This window comes from Ambystoma mexicanum, chromosome 10 (assembly GCF_040938575.1).
Source record: "Ambystoma mexicanum isolate Mex_15411 chromosome 10, UKY_AmexF1_1, whole genome shotgun sequence".
In the NCBI taxonomy this organism is placed as follows: Eukaryota; Metazoa; Chordata; class Amphibia; order Caudata; family Ambystomatidae; genus Ambystoma; species Ambystoma mexicanum.
Window position 1 is genome coordinate 110,890,515 of NC_090932.1, and position 21,231 is coordinate 110,911,745.

Sequence of the window (21,231 nt, forward strand, 5' to 3'; positions counted from 1 at the left end):
TGATGCCTATGGAGTTGGCTAGACTCCATAACCAAAAAGAAACAAACGCAGAAAACACATTGATTTGAAAAGTTCAAAGTCCCAAAGTTTAGCAAAAGAGTTGGAGGGCTCTAAGGTGGGAGGAATTGGCACATTTATGAGAGTTCTCCGTAACAGTGTTTACAGCCGTTTATAGCATCTCAGGCAGAGACTGCCTGGTGTACCGGCAATCACAAGCATGTCCCCGCCAAAGAGTGGGACAGACTGTCTTGCTACGCTACTTCAGGTGTGCGTGCTATGCCTCTTGTAAATGGGTCAATCGGACGATGCATGCCGTCATCCACCTAGTAGGTTCTTTTTCAGTTGCAATTGGCAGACCATAGCGGCTTAGTTTTAAAGCTGTGGTGCGCGTTAATGCACTCGGTTGTAGCGGCGTATGTGTCTTCTGCGCTCATGCCAGGGTATCTAGCTGCAGGCCACGCATCTTCGCTGACTCACCCGCCTCACCACCGATGGGTGGTATGCCTTCATGTCACTTCGATCTCTGCCTTTGTTTCTGCACAGTGGGTGGGATCTGCGTTCTGGGGTTGCTGGGAGTCTCCCAGCGCCGTTCGGGATCTCAGGATGGTTCCGTGTGTCAGGAGAGGTGCCGAGGGCCCCTGTTGGTACTTGTGTTTCAGGGTGTTGTGGGTGCATTGCAGCCCAGTGATCGTTCCTCTCACTGTCTCTCTTCTAGGGGTCTCGGGTTTATTGGTCCTGTTTTGGTCCACTTGTTCCTGGAGTGAGCTCCGGGCACGGCTACTGTCCATTTGCAGACAGCGTGTGGGCTACGTTGTCACCGGTTGCAATGATCTCTGTGGGTCGGCGGCAGTAATGTCCCTCACCGAGCCGGCACCGTTCGGTTGGGCAGGATTCTCTCCTGTCGGTTCGTGTGCATCACAGGCGGATTCTTGCTCCGATTTGCTGGGCATGCAGCTCCGCTGGTACCAAGGCTATGGTTTCTGTTGCAGCACGCCTTCTGTCGCAGTCTGCCTCTCTCTCTGGGGCAATGCGGTCCCGGCTTCCATTTTGGCTGCAGTTGCGCGCGCCAATGGTTCGTTTCGTTCCGGCTTGTATATCTTTATTATCATGCAGAGTTTGCTACCCACAGTGTGTCAGATTGTTCCTCACACTGTGACAAACTGCCAGAGGTCTTCTTTGTTTTTTCTCACCACTTATTCAGGATTATAACGCAGGATGTTTCGAGCGGATACGGGAGCTCCTAAGGACTCACGTACTCATCGCTCACTGCTTAGCCATGCCCTCAGGACGGAGTATCTTGATGTTCAGTTAAGATGGCAAAAGTGTCTCTTTCAAACCGTTTCTTTGGCCCTTTAAATTGGCTTCTTGTGCAAACAGTACATTCCATAAAATTCAACTATTTCTTGGTTTCTTTGTACTGAATTCATGAAAGGATTTTATAACATTCAGCTCTTCCTTGGTTTCTTTATATGTGAGTTACAAGCGTTCTTACTCAGATGAGAAAGAGTTTAACTTCTTCTGTACTTTGGCAGATTACCTGATGGGCTTCTTCATCGGGAATCCTCTTGTGAGCGCTTCAGATTTCCCAGTGTACTCCCCTGCCAGGTATCTTGTCCCAAAAAGTCTTTATTCAACTTCACAACTTCAAACGCTCTGTGCCTCTACTCACCAAGACCTAATTTGCATGCTTTCTAGATTCCCTGCTTTACTTCTCTGCCTGGTATTTTGAAACATGGGTACATTTCCTTTTTAGAACTTGAATGAACCTTCTGGTATACTCCGCTCCCAGGAATCCTTTGGTGGGCTCTTTAGATCCCCTGGTGTACTCTCCTGACTGGTATCGTCCCACAATTCTAAAGGTTGCATTCAGTTTCAAACTGTATGGCATATTTGGCTGTCAAGACTTTGTTTATTGTCTTCTTAGATCCCCTGGTATACACCCCTGCCAAGTATCTTGCCACAATGCCTCACAACTTTATATACCTTTGGTGTATTGCCTGGTATAATCCCCTGCCAGGAATATTTCTCTGGGTTTCTGCAGATCCCCTGGTATACTTCTTTGTCAGGCAGCTCCGCCTGCACCCTCTCCCAAATGTCAATTGCCCGGTGTATCTCTTTCACCAGGCCTTCTCTCATTTTCACTGTCCTTCAAGTATGCCACAGTTGTATCACTTTGCTGTGTTTCTATTTGCTTGCTTAAGGTAATAGTTGTTCAAGTTTTGTTGTTGCTCTTGATCTGGTCGGTATTCAAATGTTCTAAATTAATTTACTTGTGTACATGCCTGTGGGTACGCCGCAGGGTCCCCAATCCCTCTGGGCAGACTCACCAGCACTATGCAGCTTTCCCGACCTATGGCGTATCTCATGCGAGGAAAATTCCTCTCTGGTACAGCCTCCTGTGCACTGCAGACCTTCCTCTAGTGTTCCTTTCAGCTCTGCGCTCTCCCACTGGCTTCTTACCATGGCCTGGACTGGAGAATGCTGCTTTTCGGCATGGCTGTATCTGCACAAGCTCCTCTGCTGCTCCTGGTTCTCAGATGGTCCTCCGCTGCGTCTCTCCTTCTTTCCCACCACGCTGGCATGGGATTATCACGTTTGCAAGCTGCCGCATTGATATGCCTGTTCTCTCAACTTCTTTCATCGTGGTCCTCTCCCGTTCTGCTTTCTTTTGGAACGTGGATGCCATTTTTAAATGTCCTGCGCACTTCTGATTTAACTAAACTAGTCTGCATATTCAACTTTGGGTTTCTTTGAATCTGCATCAGCTCCTTCCTCCTCTTTCTCATCTCAGTACTTCAGGCTTTATCTTGGTTGCAGTTCTTAAACTTTAGGGGATTTCTAAAATAATGTTCTTTAGGAGTTGTGCTAAGAACACCAGAAACGGGAGAGGTTATGCGTGTGTGGTGCATGTTGGAGGTATCAAGGGGATTTTTATAAAATGTATTTAAAGGAAGGGGTTTCTGTGTTCCATAAAAAATTAGGATTTGTGGGGTGACAACAGGCCATTGAGAACTCTGGTATAATAAGATCTTCTTCAGTAGGAAGGGAAGACTACAGCGACTCATCTGTTGGAGCCACCACTCCTCCCCAACAGCTTTCCCCTCCCATGTGATCCTCCCTTATATGACCACCCCTCAGGGTCAGGATCAGGTAGCGGCTGCAGATCCCTGGCCACATGGGAGGAGGCTACTATCGGGGGGATTAGTGATGACTCAACAGGATTCATCACGATGCCCCCTCCTATACCTCCCTCTAGGGCCTGTTTTTTTCCCCGGATGTGTCAGACGGTATGCTTGAAGGAGTTGCAGGGCATGAATGTGGGATGCTAGTTCCTATGTTAGATCTTTTGGCCCATACCTTTCCAATTCCAATAAAGCAACTGATGTTTATGCCATCAGGAAGCAAGTATTCAAGAGACTACATATTCTTCTTTGGGATCCATAGTGATTTGAGATTCCCGATCATTCCCTTATGGGGAACGGAACGTCTGGTTACATGGTTGCAGCAGAGAACCATGAATAAAATAGGATGGATCATAATTTGGTTATGTCATTTCAATTTCATGGTAATAGGATTGATGGGTTTGCCTATTGGGTATGGCCCAATGAATCTTGCTTTAAATTTGCAAGAGATTCCGGGTATTCTCAGATTCTTTGTGGACAACCAGGCTTTTAGGCCTGATGAATACAATGGTTCTTTTCAGCAATGTACATCAGCAAACCTCTTTACTTTGCTGGAGGTGTTGAAGAATGTTCTTGTAATGTAGTAAGCCATTCATCGGCTGTGGGTATCATGGAAGGGGGTAAGGGAGAAAGAGGTAACTTCTTTGGATGAGGTGAGAGGTCCCTGTGGCAATATGGAGAGAGTTGTTGTATGAAAACTCAGCCATGGGCAGGTATTTAGCCCATTATTTCTCTTGTTGCGAGCAATAATGTTAATGACTCCAATCAAGCATTCCCACTAAGTCAGTGCCTTGTCTGGTATTGCTCAAGGGAAGCCCTTATTTATATACTTTTATGACAAGTTATAATCTGGATGATGAACCCTTGTATAACGCCCCTCTCTTAGAATTCCCCACTGAGCCAAGAAGTATGTTTGTTTTGCAAATTGAAAAGGTTTATTTGAAAAACTAAACAATAGATATATATCACACTTTTATAATAAATTAATATTTGATATCACACTTAGACATATGACAGTGAGTGATCAACAATGGATGATGTGATACTAGCACACTGGTTTAATTACTCAGGAGTAGTATAGAGGATACGGTAGCTGAGAATGCTTTATATGGTACAAGGAAATGCAAGGTGGAAAAGAAGCAACACAGGAATAAACTTGATATGATTTCAGCAAAAGGTAATAGAATCACTTTTCCCCTTTTGGCAATTCACCCCCCCCCCTCTATGCAATGTAAGGAGGTGGAAGTAACACAGTCTTCAGGAATACAATCACAGTACAATATGAATTCAGTTCCCCCCCCTAGCAAGCTTAGATCACGAGGATGATTTTAAACACAGGCAAAGTACTTTAAAGGTGGTATGCAAAGAAGGGAAAAATATGCTAAAAATTATTTTAATTCCCTCTAGAGGTTCAGGGTGAGTGAGCTACTTTAAATTAGTTCAGGATCACTTTAGCAATGCTCTATGAATGATTGTCAGGTTGCAAACGAATTTCAGCAAAGGAAAGCAAGACAAATATTTTTACACGTGGCTGAGATGAAGCAAAATGTCAAATCACGGCAATTTAGTCGAGTGCGTCAAGCGCAATTACGAAGCAACTATAAGGAGTAGCAAGTAGGTGTAGAGCTTGTTGGAAAGCTTCGAATCTCAGCTTTGAAATAAAAGTTAAATCTTGCTTCCATCACAAACGGTTCAAGAGATACGGACGATTTTGTGAAGGTAAATTTTCAGAAATGAAATTTTAAAGTTTCAGAATGACAGATGACAGTTTTGCAGCTTTAAAATGACAGAATGACACGATTTCTAGGATGCAGTTCTCAATAGGTTAAAATAGTTTGAATTAGATTATATTAAACTAAGAGATTGGGTTTTGCACAGTTCTGGCAGAGTACTCGCACTATATTTTGGACAGGAATGCGACTTCGTCACGGATCGGGTCAGGATTGGCTGCGGTTCTCTCGCCACTGGGTACTGGTTCTGCGCACAGTGATCTGGGTCAGCTCTCAGCACTGCACAGTTCTGGTCTCTCTGGTCTCTCTGGAGATTGATGGATTTGAAGTCTGGAGTCTCCCGGAAAAGCATCCTGCAAGAAAGTGGAAAGTGAATGTCCCTGTCTGGCTTCCAGTGGCTCTTTTTATGTCTTTAGAAAGTGGGTGTGTGCGTAGCATAACTGAGCCTGCCCCTCTTAACTTATCATTGGCCCAGTTCTCCTTTCTCCCTTGATTGGGGGAACTGAGTTGTAAGTCAGAGTGATGAGGTAGGTTTATGGTCAAAGGATCCTCCCGTTGTCAAATTGCACACAAATCTATTTCTGATCCAAATACATATTTCCCAGATACACAAGTGGTTGACATTACGTGTACATATTAAAGATTACTTATGGTACATTCTGTTCCAACTCTGATGTTTCTAAGAGCTTGCATTCAAAAATGGCAACTTATTTTCGTTTTTATTTGGTTTACCAATATCGGACGTTTACCAAAAATGGCACACATGTACACCGTCTTTCTACACATATTCCAGTAACTTTTCATTTTTCTAGCGTGAACCCCGTGTCTGCAATCTCCCTAATTCATGGGGTTTTGCCTCAGAACATGGTACAGAGTTCTGAACATGGTACAGAGTTCTAACACCTCTTAAAATGTGCACAGAAAAATCACAAGAATGATGATGTTATTTATATAATTTTTACAAGTCCGCACTATGAATTATCCATCTTTTTAAAATTGTGCTCTGGCCCCGAGGGGTGTGGTTTTCCAAAGCACATGGTAGAATTTCTGGTTTATCCATGTAACGCTCACCTGGCTCCCACGGAGGCGCTGGTCTGGTCTGGGTTGCTGTGGCCTCTTCAAGCGTGATGCGCAGAATTCGGACCACCGATTGAACAGGACCCCCAAATCTTGCTTGTCTGGCCCGTAGGAATATCCTTCTGCAGATGAGAAAGGGGATTAACTGTCTGCTGAATAATGTGCTTGCTCCCCCTTTTCCCCCCTTCGTTCTCCTCTGACTTCCTCCAAAACCCCCGGTTTAAGCTCACCTTTTGGTTTGGAAGGATGAACTCTCCATCCTGCTTCTGGTGCAGGGGCACGCGTTCGTCCAGTTACTTCACTGGTTTTCAGAATGGTGCTGGCAAATCCACTTGACTTTACTGAGCGATACGCCGTAAGTATGAAGATGCAAAAGTTCAAGTGTGAGCCTCCTTTTATGTTGTCTTTTTCTGTCCTTTATTTCAGGTGCAGAACAAAGGCCATGCGTTGAGGGGTTAAATTGCCGGGGTAAAATCAGGTGAGTCAGTGATGAGGGCGACCCCTCTGAAGGTCTTTATAATTCCCCAGTAATGTCTTTTGTCCTTTCCCCATAGGGGCCGGGGTGCGGTACCTGCCAGAGATGTGGCGCCGACCCGAGATGTGGAATGGCTCACCAAGAATAGCCGGTAAGTAATATGGCTGAAAACCCGGCTTTCCTCTTGTGTTCCCTTGCTCACCTTTTGGTTCTTCTTCTCTCCCTTAGGTGCGGTGTAGAGATGTGGCGACCGGCACTGAGAGCCGCGATGGAGCCGGGCGGCGTCTCGGGAACAGGTGAGTGAGCGCGGCGCTGCAGCGAGCAACGCGGTGCTTTTAAATGGAAGTCTTCCTTCAGGAATGCTGGCGTGAAGATTCCGGATGCAGGTAAGAAGGTTGAAATAGTTCTTGGTTTTCACCTTTCTCTTCTCTTATTCCCTTACAGGTGTTCCAGGTTCGAGGCGGGCGTGGCTGGAGTCCAGGTGCAGGAGCAGACACGGTGAGCGTTCAGCTGCTGGGATGCAGAACAACGCGAAGCACGTGTGGCTGTCCGGGTGTGGCTTAAATAGCCTTGGAAGAAGTTCCAGGTGAGTATTCTTCCACAGCCCCACCCAAGTAACAAAATAGTTCCTTCAGAAAAATAGTCCCTCCTAAGCCTCATGGCTTGGTTCTTCATGCAGCATTGTCTGCATCAGGTGAGTGTGCAGCATGGTCTGCTTCAGGTAAGTGCACCAAACACTTCCCTTTATGAGCCTGGTGCCTATGGCGCCAGGACTGATGTCCAACATGAGCCTGGCGCCAACGGCGCCAGGACAGAGTCCAAAGAGCCCCTATAAAGGGCCGCTGGGCTTTTACCTGGGGGCGTGATGCCTGCTCCCGGGGGTGCTGGGCCTGGCCTGGTGCTCCGGGGGTAGGCATCATGACAATCCACTTCCCCCTAACTCAGCTTGCTCACAGATGCAGTGCCCCTCCCCGTTTCCTTCCAAGAGGAAGCCATTTACGACCCCCCTAATTTAACATTTGCCTGGGCCAAGGACAGTGCTTTGTTTAGTTTCCTGCAGTCCCCAGGTGCCACTCCTCTAATTCAATCAGAGAGGTGTCATCTCCTTTTGGCAGCGGCAGCAGAATGCAGCCAGGCCTGGGAACACAGCTGCTGATCCAAGTTTCAACTCCTGTCGGGGGTAGTTGTCCGGCAGAATTCATTATCTTTCAGCCGGGATTCAGCTAAATGTCACTTTGGTTCCCAGTTTTCTACATTCAAACCAAACTTGCAATTTTTACACATGCAGCTAGAACACTGATTCTAAGTTAAAAACTATGACATTTAAACAATTGCAACCTATGTGACACTCAACAGTAGGTCACTCATTTATTTTAAACATTTAGATTTTAGTGTCTTTCAGTCCAATTTCACTTCAGCTGCTGACATCCACAGCTCGGCCAGTTTTGTTATAAACATTGTTTTGGGCTCTTTCTCTTTCCATATTTTGTATGCACACAAGTCTACCTTCTGCCAAATGTCTGCTGGTGTTCATTGAGATTTTTGAATATCTTGCAATGTTTAAAATAGGCATGTTTAGCTTGCATTTCAGAGAAACCAAGGTGATTTTTCACCCTTTGAATTGTTGTTTGGACATCAACCGAAAACAACACTGGATATTTCCAAAGAAGAATGGGAAAGTCAAGAGGCTCCTGCCACCCTAACATACTATGTGATCGAACTCCAGGATAATTTAACTAGGATGAGGGAGCTGGCACAAACCAACCTGGGAAGGTCCCAGTTGACCCAAGAAAAATATTACAATCGGAACACCAGAGTTCAACAGTTTAAAATAGGACCAGGTGTTAGTATTATTACCCACAAGCCAGAACAAAATGTTGGCCCAATGGAGGGGGCCATACAAAATAAAGGCAATATTAGGTCCAGTAAACTACTTGGTGGCTCAACCCGATCGGAAGGAAAAAACACAGAATTACCACGTAAACTTACTGAAGGAATGGAAGAACACGGACAAAGCCATACAGGTTGTCACAAGAATGACCCAGGAACCTGCATTCAATTCAGTTCACTGGGAAAAACGGCTCAAAACAGAAGAAAAAAAAGAATTGAAGTAACACCTTGAGCCTTTAAGTAAGGTGTTTTCCTTCTACCCAGGAAGAACACATTTGGCAGAACACAAAATTGAAACAGAACCAGGACAGACCATTAGGATCCGTCCTTACCGATTGCCTGAGTCAAAAAGGAATGCAGTGCAAGCAGAAGTGGAGGAGATGCTGAGGCTGGGTGTAACTGAACCATCATGTAGCCACTGGTCCTCCCCTATTGTTCTGGTCCCAAAACCGGATGGGAGTATACGCTTTTGTATGGACTACAGACAGTTGAATTCCATCTCGACATATCAAGCCTACCCCATGCCCCGTATTGATGAATTTATTGAACAGTTAGGCACTGCTAAATATATTAGTACCATTGATCTGACAAAGGGATATTGGCAGATTCCGTTAAGGACTGAAGATAAAATCAAAACTGCTTTTTTCTACCCCTTCTGGTCTATATCAATTTACAGTACTACCATTTGGTTTACATGGAGCCCCAGCAACTTTTCAATCACTGATAAATCAGGTTCCCGCTCCTCATAAGGGATACAGTGCAGCAAGGATCAGAGAAGAAGCATAACCACAGAGAACGGACACTGCAGAAAATTTTGATTAAAGCTTATTTTCTTTTATCCTTTTTGAAATAGTCTGAATAAAGACCCATTTTAATTTTCATCAAGCCGCCTACCTGTTTCATTGTCACACCGTAATTTAGCCTTTGATCAAAGTTTCATTCAGTTCAGTATTCAATAAATGCATGCACCATTTGATTGTCTGTTCGTAGCCTGCTAGGAGTGCCCCAGTGCTGAGTGACTTTCCCCGACGCTCACCGGTGCTGGCGTTCCTTCCGAGGCTCAGCTTCTCCTCTTCTGCTTCTCTCGACGGCGGGCCGGCCTCAGCGAGCCCCGCTTGCATTCCGGTGGCAGTCATCCCCAAGTCGGCAGCACTGCTGCTCCGGCACAGACGCAGACGGTGTTCTTCCTCCTTCAATTGCAGCTTGAGCTGCTCTCTCTCACTACCTCCAACGCAGAGGCTCCCACCTGTGGCCATTCAACAGGTCAACTTGCCCTTGCTTCCACGGGTCTCTGGGACATAGGCCGGCGTCCTGGCTTCCTCTCGGGTCCCACCACGGCTGCCTCCTCATGACACCGGTCCCCTGCTGGTGTTTGCCATACAGGCCTCCCTGTTGCTCTCTCTGCTGCACTTTTTCTCCTTTTATACACCTGCAACCCTTTGGCAGGTTGCAGGTGTGGACTTCAAATTGTGTTTGCCTGTCTTTCATTAAAGGGGCATGCCTGACCTTGCAAGTGCTCTGCAGGCATCTTATTTGTCCCAGTACTTAAGTGGTGAAATGAGGTCTTGGTGTTCATTACTCTTAGTCGCCTCTTTCTCTTATCAGTACCATCAAAGGTTCAATGTGGGGAAATGAGGGGAGATGTTCTACAATAGCACATAAAGGCTGCTGGAGGATTAGGCTGGTCTTCAATAGGCAAAGGGGGATACCATGTCTCTTCCTTGATCCTTTTCTTCTTCCCTGTCTTTCTGGTGATTCTAGAGTGGTAGTATCTCTGGATAGGTTTCTGGTTAGTGGGATAGGGATAGCAATAGCCCATAATTGCCTGTGGGATAGCGGGTTGTTTCGGAATGGAAATGTGGAATATTGTGTCTTGCCTGTGGGCACCACACTCCCAATCCCCAAGGACCCAGGGTCAGAATCCAAGAGCGGTGGCCTTTCCCTGGCCCCCTGAGAGGATGACCCAAGGGGAGTCGATGTGAGGACTAGGGCCTGGAGAAACGTTTTCATCTCTTCTTCTGGCACTAAGTATCGCCTTGATATTATTTCAGCATCATCTTGTTTGGTCGTCTCCAAGCCTATGCATTGTGTTTCCCGCACTTTAAGGTATTTTGCTGACTCTGCGGTTTCATAGGCTTGCTCTGAAGTTGATGATTCAATTTCTTCAATATAGTGCTCTGCCTCCTCTATCTGTTTGTCCAATGTTGTCCATGTAGAGGGTAAGTTGTTCTACTTCCATGGACTTTTCCAAGTAGGTTCTGCAGCTCTTGCTTGCTAGCAGGACGGTTGAGAGCCTCCTGTCCGCTTTCAGGGCTATGTACCGGTGCCTCTGTAGTGTCTTTTTCCTCCTTCGACTGCAGCATGGATGTAATGTCATTTCTTTTCTGCTGGGTTAGTCTGTTTGGACTTGGAGCTCTAGTTATCAAACCTTCTGGCCCAGAAGAGGGGACAGGGATGTGGCGAAGATGGGCTTTCTTACTATGTTCTATGCACTACTTGGTAGTTTTTCTCCCCTTTATTACTTGCCTCACTCTACACTGCTTCAGTTTCAACTCACTTGTCTTTCCATTGCCTCCTCTCTGATATCATTAATGTCGTAGATTCAAAAATTGCTCTTGAAGCTGCTCAACATTTTCTTCATTTATTGTTTATTCTCTGCCTCACCACCTCTCCCTACCCATGCGCATCTCACTATTGAATCAGGGTCCTCATGCAGCGTGTGTGTGTGTGTGTGTGTGTGTGTGTGTGTGTGTGTGTGTGTGTGTGTGTGTGTGTGTGTACAAGCTTCATAACAAGCTCTGTGCTCCCCGGATTTCTGCCATAGTGTCAGACTTCAGGGCCTTTGGTGCACCATTCGATGCCTCCAAAGTGAAGAGCCCCTTGCTTAGTTAAGAGCGTTCTTACTGGTGATTCTCTGTCCATTTGGATGGTGTTTGCGCGGGGCCCGTTAGTTGCTGTGGCTGCCCACGCTGCCTGTTCTTTGCTCTAGTCCGATCATTTCCTGGGGGTGCGAGGAAAGTGGCCCCAGACTAACCACCGGCAATTGGTACCACCCCAATCCCTCTGCTAGATTCCAGGGGATGGGCAACGTAGCACCAGAGTCTTCCTTTGGTGTATCTTGTCGCACTTAGGTTGCGGCACACAGGTGTCATCTCTGTTGTTCTCAGGCCACTCAGGGCTAGGTTCTGCAGCTGTTTTCTGGGTTTTAGGTGTGTGCCCACGCGGCTCACTTCTTCTGTGCCTGGGTTCTTCCACCGCTCACTGCTGTCTTAATTAGGAAACAGAGCTCCCAAGGGCCACTTTTTAAAAGACTTCTGATTCCCCCCTCATTCATTGGAGGCACCCAGGAAGACCTCTTCCTCGTTGTTTCTGCAGGCCCCGCCCCCTGTAGGAATACATCTTGTGTAATTGAAGTGATGGAATCATACAAGCCTGTGGCTACAGCCAGAAAAGTCTTCAAGTCAATAAGCTCTCCCTTTAGCCATGCAAGGCATTGTGTTAAGTCCTTTTTTTGTCAACAGTAGAACGTTCACCAAAGGTTTTACAACATTTGCTTCCATCACCTTCAGAAAGGGAGCTCGGAATGTTGCTTTCTGCCATGAGTATGTTCTTGCCTGCAGCTCTGGACCTGAACAATTGGGTGGTACGCTACCTACAGGTGATGAAGCGCTTGAACAGATCCTGGAGGCTGTCGCTCTGCATGCAAATTGGGTTTGTTGGATCAAGAAATCTGGAGGTAGCTATTTTCTCTATGCTCTCACCCTGACGAAGGAGGTAAAAGTTATTTCTGTCATGGGTTGCTAACTTCTGGATATTTTAATGTTCCCAATGCAGCATCATTGAATAGTACTCTAGTGTTAATGTTGTGATGGTAAGAGATGAGTCCTGATGTTTTGGGCTAGTTGAAGTCTTCGGTAGAAAGGGACGCTCCTAGAATGACAGATATCTTGAGAAGGTTGTAAATGCCTAAGGCTGGCATGCTAAATGATATCAGAATATATGGTGGAAGGACTGCACGCTGTAAGGTTGCAGAAGGAGGAGAATGACACAAACGCAGCATGGTGGTTGGCATACACATTTATTATACCAGAAACAAAGAGAAAAACAACCTCTACCTAACTCTAAGAGGGGGTTCCCTACCGCAACTAAGATAAGGACTTGGTCAGGATGTCTGTATAAATCAAAAATGTTTACTGTCCTGTGTTCAAAACCCTACATCTGTCCATTACACTTATAACCATAACTAAACTAAAGAGGTCATGGATCTTCTTGGTCCAGAAGAATGACTCCCTTCTGGACAACGGATCACAGTTACTACTGTAGGTGGGACCTTTACTTGAGGAAATGACCCCCTTCCCCAGGTCTCAATCCCTTTCCAAGGTACAAAACAAAGTTCCAGGTTGAAATGTCAACAAGCAGTAAAGTTCAGTTCAATTCAGAGGGTAAAGTTCCAGTTCAAACTTTAACATTCCTTATTGCCCATAGTTGCTTCTTCACTATTGGTTTCCTGGAGAATGCCTCCCTTCTCCAGGTATCTAACTCTCATTATTTCTTCTCCACACACAGCCAGGGGGAGTGACTCCCTTCCCCTAGACTGTTTACATGGCCAACCGCTTTCACAATACCAGGGGGAATACATCCCTTCTCCTGGCCTTTCTCAGGCTTCTTGTTATAGTTCACAACATTAGGGGGAATGTCTCCCTTCCCCTGGCCTTTCTCAATCATGCACTGCAACGAAGAATATGGTTCCTCCTAGACTTTGGCAGACCTGGTTCACTCTTCTGCCAGGTACTGCCACAGAGAAGATGACTGGGATGACTCTTGCCATTTTTTTTGGGTGCGGGTCCCAGACCCGTATGTGTCTCTTTCCAAGGGTTTTCTCCCTTAACCTTGCTTGGTGTCTCTGAAGTTTTCCACAACTCTGTTACGCCCTCCACAACTGTCATGCCTTAATGTCATGGCCACTGGACAAGGGCCTATGTCTATCACCCACAGGGTCCAACTGGACCCAGTCCTGGCGCCTCTGGCACCTGGCTCATGAAAAAATGTTCTTTGCACTCTTTATGCCTAAGGCAGGTGCATCGAGGCTGGGCATGACCATAGAGGAACATTGGTAAGCACGTGCAAGAACCTCTGGGAGTGGCAAGGTCGAGCCACAAGGCGGGGCCAAAGGGAGGGGCCGGGGCCACCCTATTTAAGGCCAACCCGCCCGCATACTGGTGCTTCGCTTTAGTCTGCCTTTAGCAGCGTAACGCTTACCGCCGTCCTTGCCTGTTTTCCAGCGCAGCACCTCGACGCGCATCGTTCTGACTAGAGCTGCACCGTCGCTGAACGTGCATCCTCCTGCATCCAGCTACACCATCGCTGAAAGCGCACCTTACATGACTCCAGCTACACCATCGCTGAAAGCGCACCTTACCTGACTCCAGCTACACCATCGTTGAAAGCGCACCTTACCTGACTCCAGCTACACCATCGTTGAAAGCGCATCTTACCTGACTCCAGCTACACCATCGCTGAAAGCGCATCTTGCCTGACTCCAGCTACACCATCGCTGAAATCGCATCTTACCTGACTCCAGCTACACCATCGCTGAAAGCGCACCTTACATGACTCCAGCTACACCATCGCTGAAAGCGCGTCTTGCTGACTCCAGCTACACCATCGCTGAAAGCACATCTTATCTGTCTCCTGCACTCCATCGTCTGCAGCGCATTGCATTTTACCTGATTCCATAGTCATCGGAGTTGGAGCGCTTCCTCACCTGTTCCGGACGTCCAGCTACGCGGGAGCTTATCTTCTATTCTTCATCTTCACGGAACCTCCATCCTGCAACGGGGGACTGGCCTTCAAACAGTTGTTCTCCGCTCGACACCGCCAGGCCTTTCCTGCAAGAGAAAAGAACACACAAGGTTAGAAGTTGCATAAACAACTAATGCTTGGCCGCGCCACACCTGAGCCTAGCGTTCAACCCTGAAAGCCAACTTACCAGCTACTTTTAAGGCTTCATTATCCTCTTGGACATCATTGGACTCGCTCTAAACACCGCGACTCTGTGCAGCCATCTTCACATCTATAGTGAAGAGAAAAGACATTGCAAGAATTACAAACTATAATCACGGCAAAAAGATACTGTAATAAGAACTTGGACAATAATCATTGCAAAGAACACTTACGTTCTAAGTGGTTGGTCGCAGCCGGCCTGGGCCGCCACACCCACGGACCAGTGAAGCAACTAGGTCCACCCAAGGTGCCCCTGTGTCAAGACTTGGTGGTCGTGTAGGCGATGATACCTCTGTCCCCAAGTTCCACTCGAGCAAACAGTCAATATACTGCCCGAGTAGCCCTTGAGGCCACAGGTGGTGAATGTCGTCAGCCGGAACCAGGAATGCCGGAAGATGTTTTCCCCTGACCACTGTAAGGCAAACACACGGGTTAGATAACAATTACACCCTGTGCACAATCCTAAATGTTTACCTATAAGGAGCTTACCCTGAGTGGTTGTCTGGAATGTGATGTAGGGTGTCTGTCTGAGGGGCCGGCAGGGTTGACGACAAGGTTGCCGCCTGGCAAAGCACTTGAAGGATGGAATCACCACCTGATACGGCACCTGGTACTGTGAGCCAAACTAGATGGCACGTGATGCAGAGAGCTGAGTTCAAACCAAAGGATAATCCAATTGTAGTCCAGGAGAAAAGCCAAGGTCGTGTCCAGGGGGAGCGGTTCAAGACAAGGTACCAAACAAGGGAAATCCAAAAAGCAGTCCGTGGGAGTAGCCGAGGTCAAAACCAGGAAGAAGCAGGTCCAGGCGAGGTACAAAAGAGGAAGCGGTTCGGAATCCAAAGGCAAAATCCAAGATCAAGAATAGCAGCGTCCGTAGTCCAACCAAGATCAGCTGTGAAGCGTGGATGGAAGTTCGTGCGTCACTTTTGAACGCTCGCTCCAGTGATCACGTGACTCACACACGTGATCGGCGCACACGCGATTGGACGCGTGGAGGAAGAACGTCCAAGCGTCGGTATCGGAGACGCGGAATGCTCATGGCGCGTCTCCACGGCAACCGCCAATGCAGGAATGGAGAGCGAGGCAGAAACCAGCGTCGCAGAGTTCGGCCAGCCCCTTGTCGGCAAGCCTGAAGGCGAGAATGTGCAATGGTGCGTGTGGTGTCTTGTTGTGTACTATGATTCTGCCGTATATTGATGGAATTATGGGATACAATAGGAGGGCTTGTGGATGTGGATGGGGGCGTGACACCCTGCTAATAGGAAGCAGGACGGAGAGCTCATCATTATGAGAAACCAGGTGAGCTTAGATGGGCAAACGCTTGCTCATCTCGTTCTGGAACAAAGGGTTTGAGTGAAATCACGATACCACTGCACCATTCTCATTGCCTCTCGTATTCCCTCAGGGGCAGTACCAGCATCCAGAGCAGTTGACTTTGCAGCAGCTGGGTGAGAGACCCGATACAAGGGAGCCAAGTCCAGGGAGAACTCCAACCGTGCCCCAATGTCCCCGCTGACCAGGTGAGCGTAACACTTAATGCCCGTGGTCGTTATGGTCTTCTATGAAACTTTGTGCCCGGGTGACGGTGCCATTTTCCGTTGCAACATGGCACTCCGTTTGTCCACTCTGAAGCGGATCGAACGCTGTAGTGAATGAGACATGTTTGCGTCTGCCAGGGCAGCTCGCAGTCATTAGGCTGAAGCCGACCGGAGCTCTCTGTGTCTCAAAGCTCGGTATTCTGTGATACCCAGCTCAGCTCTCTTTGGTTTATTACTATCTTCTGTTCCTTTCTGTAAACCTCCTACCTCTTACCCATGTTGCCTTCTGCCTTCTTCACAATCCCGGCTCCCTGTTCTCTTGTTGGAAATTCTACTCTTTGATCTGCGGACTCCTGGAATTCTTTAGTCCTGCTTGCTTGTCTTCCATGGAACCACTGGATCCTTGTTCCTGTTTCCAGCTCGCAGGTTTTTTTTACCTCCCTTTGGGAGATTTTCCTGCGTTTTCTGGCAGTTCTTCCAAGGGTTAACCAGCATGGTGTTCACCAACATCCAGGGTGGCGTCTGGGAAGGCTCACCCTTATCTGCACGAGACCCACACTAAGCAGAAACCTTGTCAGGAAAAGCTTCACAGCAAGTCCTCCCAAAAGAAAATAGGTGAGCCATACCAGCGATTGCACTGATCCTGATACCAACCTTCCTAGCAACACAGATACCTTTTGGGTTCTTGCTCACACTCTTACACCTTCTATCTGCCGGGTTTCCGTTCAGTTCTACCTTGGTGTACCTAACAGGGACTACCTGGCTCTCTCTTTCTCTTGCTCCAGTCACCGGTTTCTTCTGCATACTCCATCGAACTGCTTCCTTCCGCGCGGTTTCCTCTCCTAGGGCTTCTCCCTTTGGTAAGTCCTTCATCTGTTTTTGTCTTCAAACTAGTAAATCTTCTAGAACGAGTATGCACATTCGCTTGAGGAATTCTCATTGTTCTGCATGTTCTCCTCGTCCCAGTACGTTACAGGGAAGCCTTTCTAAAGTCATCCCTACTCTTCCTTGTCCCAGCATATTCCAGGGGGATCTTTCTACGGTCATACAGAGGCAAATTGAAGTGTGGGCTACAAAGGGTTGAGTGAAGGGATAGGAGGATGTGTGGGAGGCGAGTGGAGGTGATGAAGGGTTGGCATACTGCGTTTCCCTTAGATGGTCATCCTTGTCCCTAGAGGGCGAGTCCCTCCCCATGAGATCCTCCCGCTGAGTACCACCCCTCGGGGGACTATCAGGTAGCAGCATCGCCTCCCTGGCCTCATGGGAATGGGCCCCCCCTTGCGGAGAAGTGACGACATCCAAGAATTCGTCACAACACCTTTTATGTTAGCCAAAAGGTAAATATGGTATTGTTTTCAAGTTTTTGGAGTTTCTATAGGATCTATCGATGTAAATGCGGCTAAGACCAGGGCAGCTAAAATCAATATCGGAACCAATTGGCTCTTGAAAATGTCCACGAGACCACCAATGCTCAACTGGATAATAGTTTTAAATAATCAACTAATGCTTGAAAATGTGCATGTTGTAAAGCTTCATTCGTAAAGTCAAAGATCAAAAAAGAGAATTGTATTTCAAAGATTAATATTTCGAAAGTTGCGGTTTACATTGCGGTTTACATATTAGAATGCACATAAGTACGTAACATCTCATACAATGAAAATTAAAAAGCACACATTTTGTGTGTAGTACTTTCCAAATGACTCGTATCAAAGGAAAGAGTCATAAATAGCCTTGTCACTTGACATGCTTCGGTCAATTTATTTTTTATTTTATTTTTCATTTATAACTCGCTTAATACCAGCGAGTGGTTTCAAAGCGCGGGACCGGTATTCGAACCTGTGTTGTGCCACGTTGCAAATGCATTGCCCCTGAGCTATCCTTCCTCCCCAATTAACCTTCTTCATCAGAATTGTAGCAGGCTATAAACCAAACAGAATATGAAATATACAGTAGAACCAATAGCTTATATTTAAGACACTCAAAATCCCCCTACGCCCTAAACGGTTCCAATTAGCAGGACATTTAGGAGGATAATATTTATCCAATTGGTGTGGTAGAAGGGCATGGAACGTGTGGAAAAAGTCCTGAGAAACAATAGGACTCCATGATATGGTGTTAACAAAGATTATTAGTTATTTAGAGGGGAGAAGTAACACTTTTATAAGAGAGAACCTATTCCCTTATATAATGAGAAGGCACATGCAGTGGTCAAGATAGAGGTTCTACATTCACTGTGGATTTAGTACTTAATTTTCCTTATGATGGACAGTAGTCCGAAATGCATAGGCAACACAAGTCGCAACTGTGTCAGCATCCTCTGATTGGAAATCAAATTAAAGACCCTGCTTTTGGATCACACTGCCACTTTGTTTATTCATTCTGTATTATGAACATTGGAACATTACCAAGTAAATGTAGGCAATCCTTGCTGTGTCTTGTGAGCATGCAGTATTCTGAAGTGTTTTTCAGAGTCTTTCCTCTATAGTTAACAAATATTCCCTGCAAATTAAGAGTCCAGCATGTAAAATAATACTATCGCGATCCATTACCTGCTAACAATCTAGTCGTCAGATGATAACCTCCATGGATATGATGGCATTCAGCGTTAACTTCCAAGCTGCAAAAGTTAGAAGTACTAACTAACACAACATTAGTCTGATCATGTGATGCAAAAGTGTCATCACGTTGACGTGCTTCACGAAGTACAATCTCGTGTCAAAAAACAGTGTGCATACAAAAACTAGACCGTCGGTTTTTAGATGTTGCATCTTGCATTCAAGATGTTTAGAAAGTAGTGTATAGCCAGGTCCAAGTTGGTTGGTATAATTGGCTTCTAGACACATGAGCCTTGATACTGTAAGGGTGCAGAAGAAAGACTCTGACACAAAGGTGGCATGTTTGGGGCTAAAGACTTCTATTAGGTAGTAAAGCAAGAGAAACCCTATTTTTTCCCTATTGCTAAAATGGACTTCCCATCCTCAACTAAAGATTTAAGGTTACTGTCAGGATGTCTGTTAAAGTAAGTGTCTACCATCCTGTGCCAAGAAAACCCTACTTTTGGCCCTTACACTATAACCTAAAGAATAAAGTAGTAGTGTTGTAATCCCAGGAGAATGCCTTGCTTCTCCTGGGTTATGGATGGTCCAAGACTCCATACCATGTTTCCTTGGTGGGCCAGAAGAATGTCTTCCTTCTCCATGCGTGTCTGGTCTCAGTCTCAAAGAGACCCAGGAGAATGACTCCCTTGCCCAGGCCTGTTGGACCTTCCTCCTGGTCCATGGTACCAGTAGAATGACTTCCATCTCCTGGTATTTGCAAAACAACCTCTTCCAACCAGGAGGAATGACTCCCTTGCCCTGTCCTTGTTAAGTTTCACACTTAAAACATCCATTTCTGAATGCTATAAGGGTCCGCAACCCTGGCCTCTCTCTTCTTCTTTGGTTTGGCCCACTTGGTTCACTTTCCTGCCAAGTATTGCCACGAGGAAGATGACTTGTGCGGGACTGTTGGATTGGGTCCCCGATCCTGGTTTCTCTCCCAGTCTCGTTATGGTGTCTTGGCTGCCTTGCTTGCCAAGTACTGACACGAGGAAGATGGTCCTGCTCATACAGGTCTTTTGCCTCCTGTATGTTCACACTGCTTCCGGTCCCCATGGTGCTCCTGTTACCTTCCTTGTGCCTGGGATGTTCCTGAGGTCTCCTATTCTTTGGGTTCCACAGGTATCTGTCTGTCTTCACCTAGAGGATCTCCTTGATCCCTTGGAGTAAAATTTTGGGCGCTACATATTGCGTTTGTGTCACCGGTGGCCAGCCTTGCGTTACCGTCTGGAAGCCGTCGGGGGAAGGTGTCCTGTTGTCCTCTTGACTCGGTAGCGCACTGCTCGCGGCTCGTTCTTGGCCTTCTCCGTGTCTGCTTTGTGCTTCCTGGTCTCTCACCCTGGGGGGTGCTGTTCCCCTCTTCAGGACGTCCTACCTCATTATACCGCCCCCACGGGGACTATCGGGTAGCAGCCTCAACTCCCTGGCCTCATGGGTAAAGGGACGATATCCATTGATTCGTCACAGTACATATAAAATGTAATGAGGTCAATGGATAGATGTGTTAATGATGAGAATCCTCAAGATGAAGCAAGCATTGTTAACTGTCCTATCTGCATCTACTATACAAGTTGAATATCGGAACATATTTTCCAACTGTATAATAAACATAAATTGACAGATCAACTGTGAGAATGAGAAGCTAATAATTAGGTGCCGATCAATCTAGTCGCATAAAGACACTATTATGAGACTTTATAAATATTTGTCAAAGTCCAAACTGTACTCTTGTTAACATGAACGTATGTTGATATTCGGTATGGCTATGTTTACTCATGTAGAAAACTGTATAATGAACTGCCCATCCATGTTACAAAGTGTGATACATGATTAACGTGGACATTAAATACATTCAACATATTGATGGAGAAGGTTGGCCAATTCATCACTCCAAAGTAAGATGCATAGTGACAAGGCTATGCATAATGATCCTATTGTAGTTACAGAAAATGGTGGCATTCATGGAGCCCCTTTCGAATAATCGTATCAAGATGGTCAATCCAAAAAGCTTCAGTCTGTGATACAAACATGTAATATTGACCACCATGCTTGCGTTTGGGAACCACTTCCAAGATGCAGAATTGGGTTGAGTTAGGTAAGTACCGATTGACATTCTGGATCATTGAGTTCTGCAATAAGCAGATTTTGATGTAGATTATTGCTTCGTTTATATGACATGGTGGGGGCTTCAGAGATCAAATGCTGCGTAGCTCGATCCCGCGTAATGATTTTCCAATGATTGCATATCGATTTCCTTAGGGATGAATTATGATGGGAATGTGTAGACATAATGTCAGGGGTGTTGTGACTTTGAGTATATGGTTCTAGTAAATGAATAATGTTTTCATATCTGTTTAACTTGGCTCTGGTGACTTGTTTCAGCTTTGGTAAAGAGGATGATTGAAAGTGTTGGCTTTGAAGGAATTAGGAACATCTTTTGCACACTATGCCATCAATGTCCATACATTATTTTTTGATGTATTGGATTGCTGTGTGATTGACCGCGTGACAAACTATTAAACGTTCGAAGAGAATGATCAAATCGGCAGTGCAATGTTGGCTGTTTTTGTGGTGCAGCCTTTCAGGGTGCCTGCTTGAATTTTAAGTAGATCTTCTTGGGGGCTGGGGGGGATACCAATGTTGTTTTTTTAAGATGTATATGCAGCTTTTGCATGGTATGAAGGCGGATGAGAACTTGCGCTTCTGTGGCCGATGGTGTGGTTGGGGCAAGAGGGCTTT

The 21,231-nt window shown here is 46.3% G+C and overlaps 1 protein-coding gene across 2 annotated transcripts in view; it reads left to right on the top strand.

Moving 5' to 3' along the window:
* KCTD9 (potassium channel tetramerization domain containing 9) overlaps window positions 1-21,231 on the top strand; it is a 411,318-nt gene that overhangs the window by 80,180 nt on the left and 309,907 nt on the right. The gene's annotated exons all lie outside the window — the stretch shown is intronic.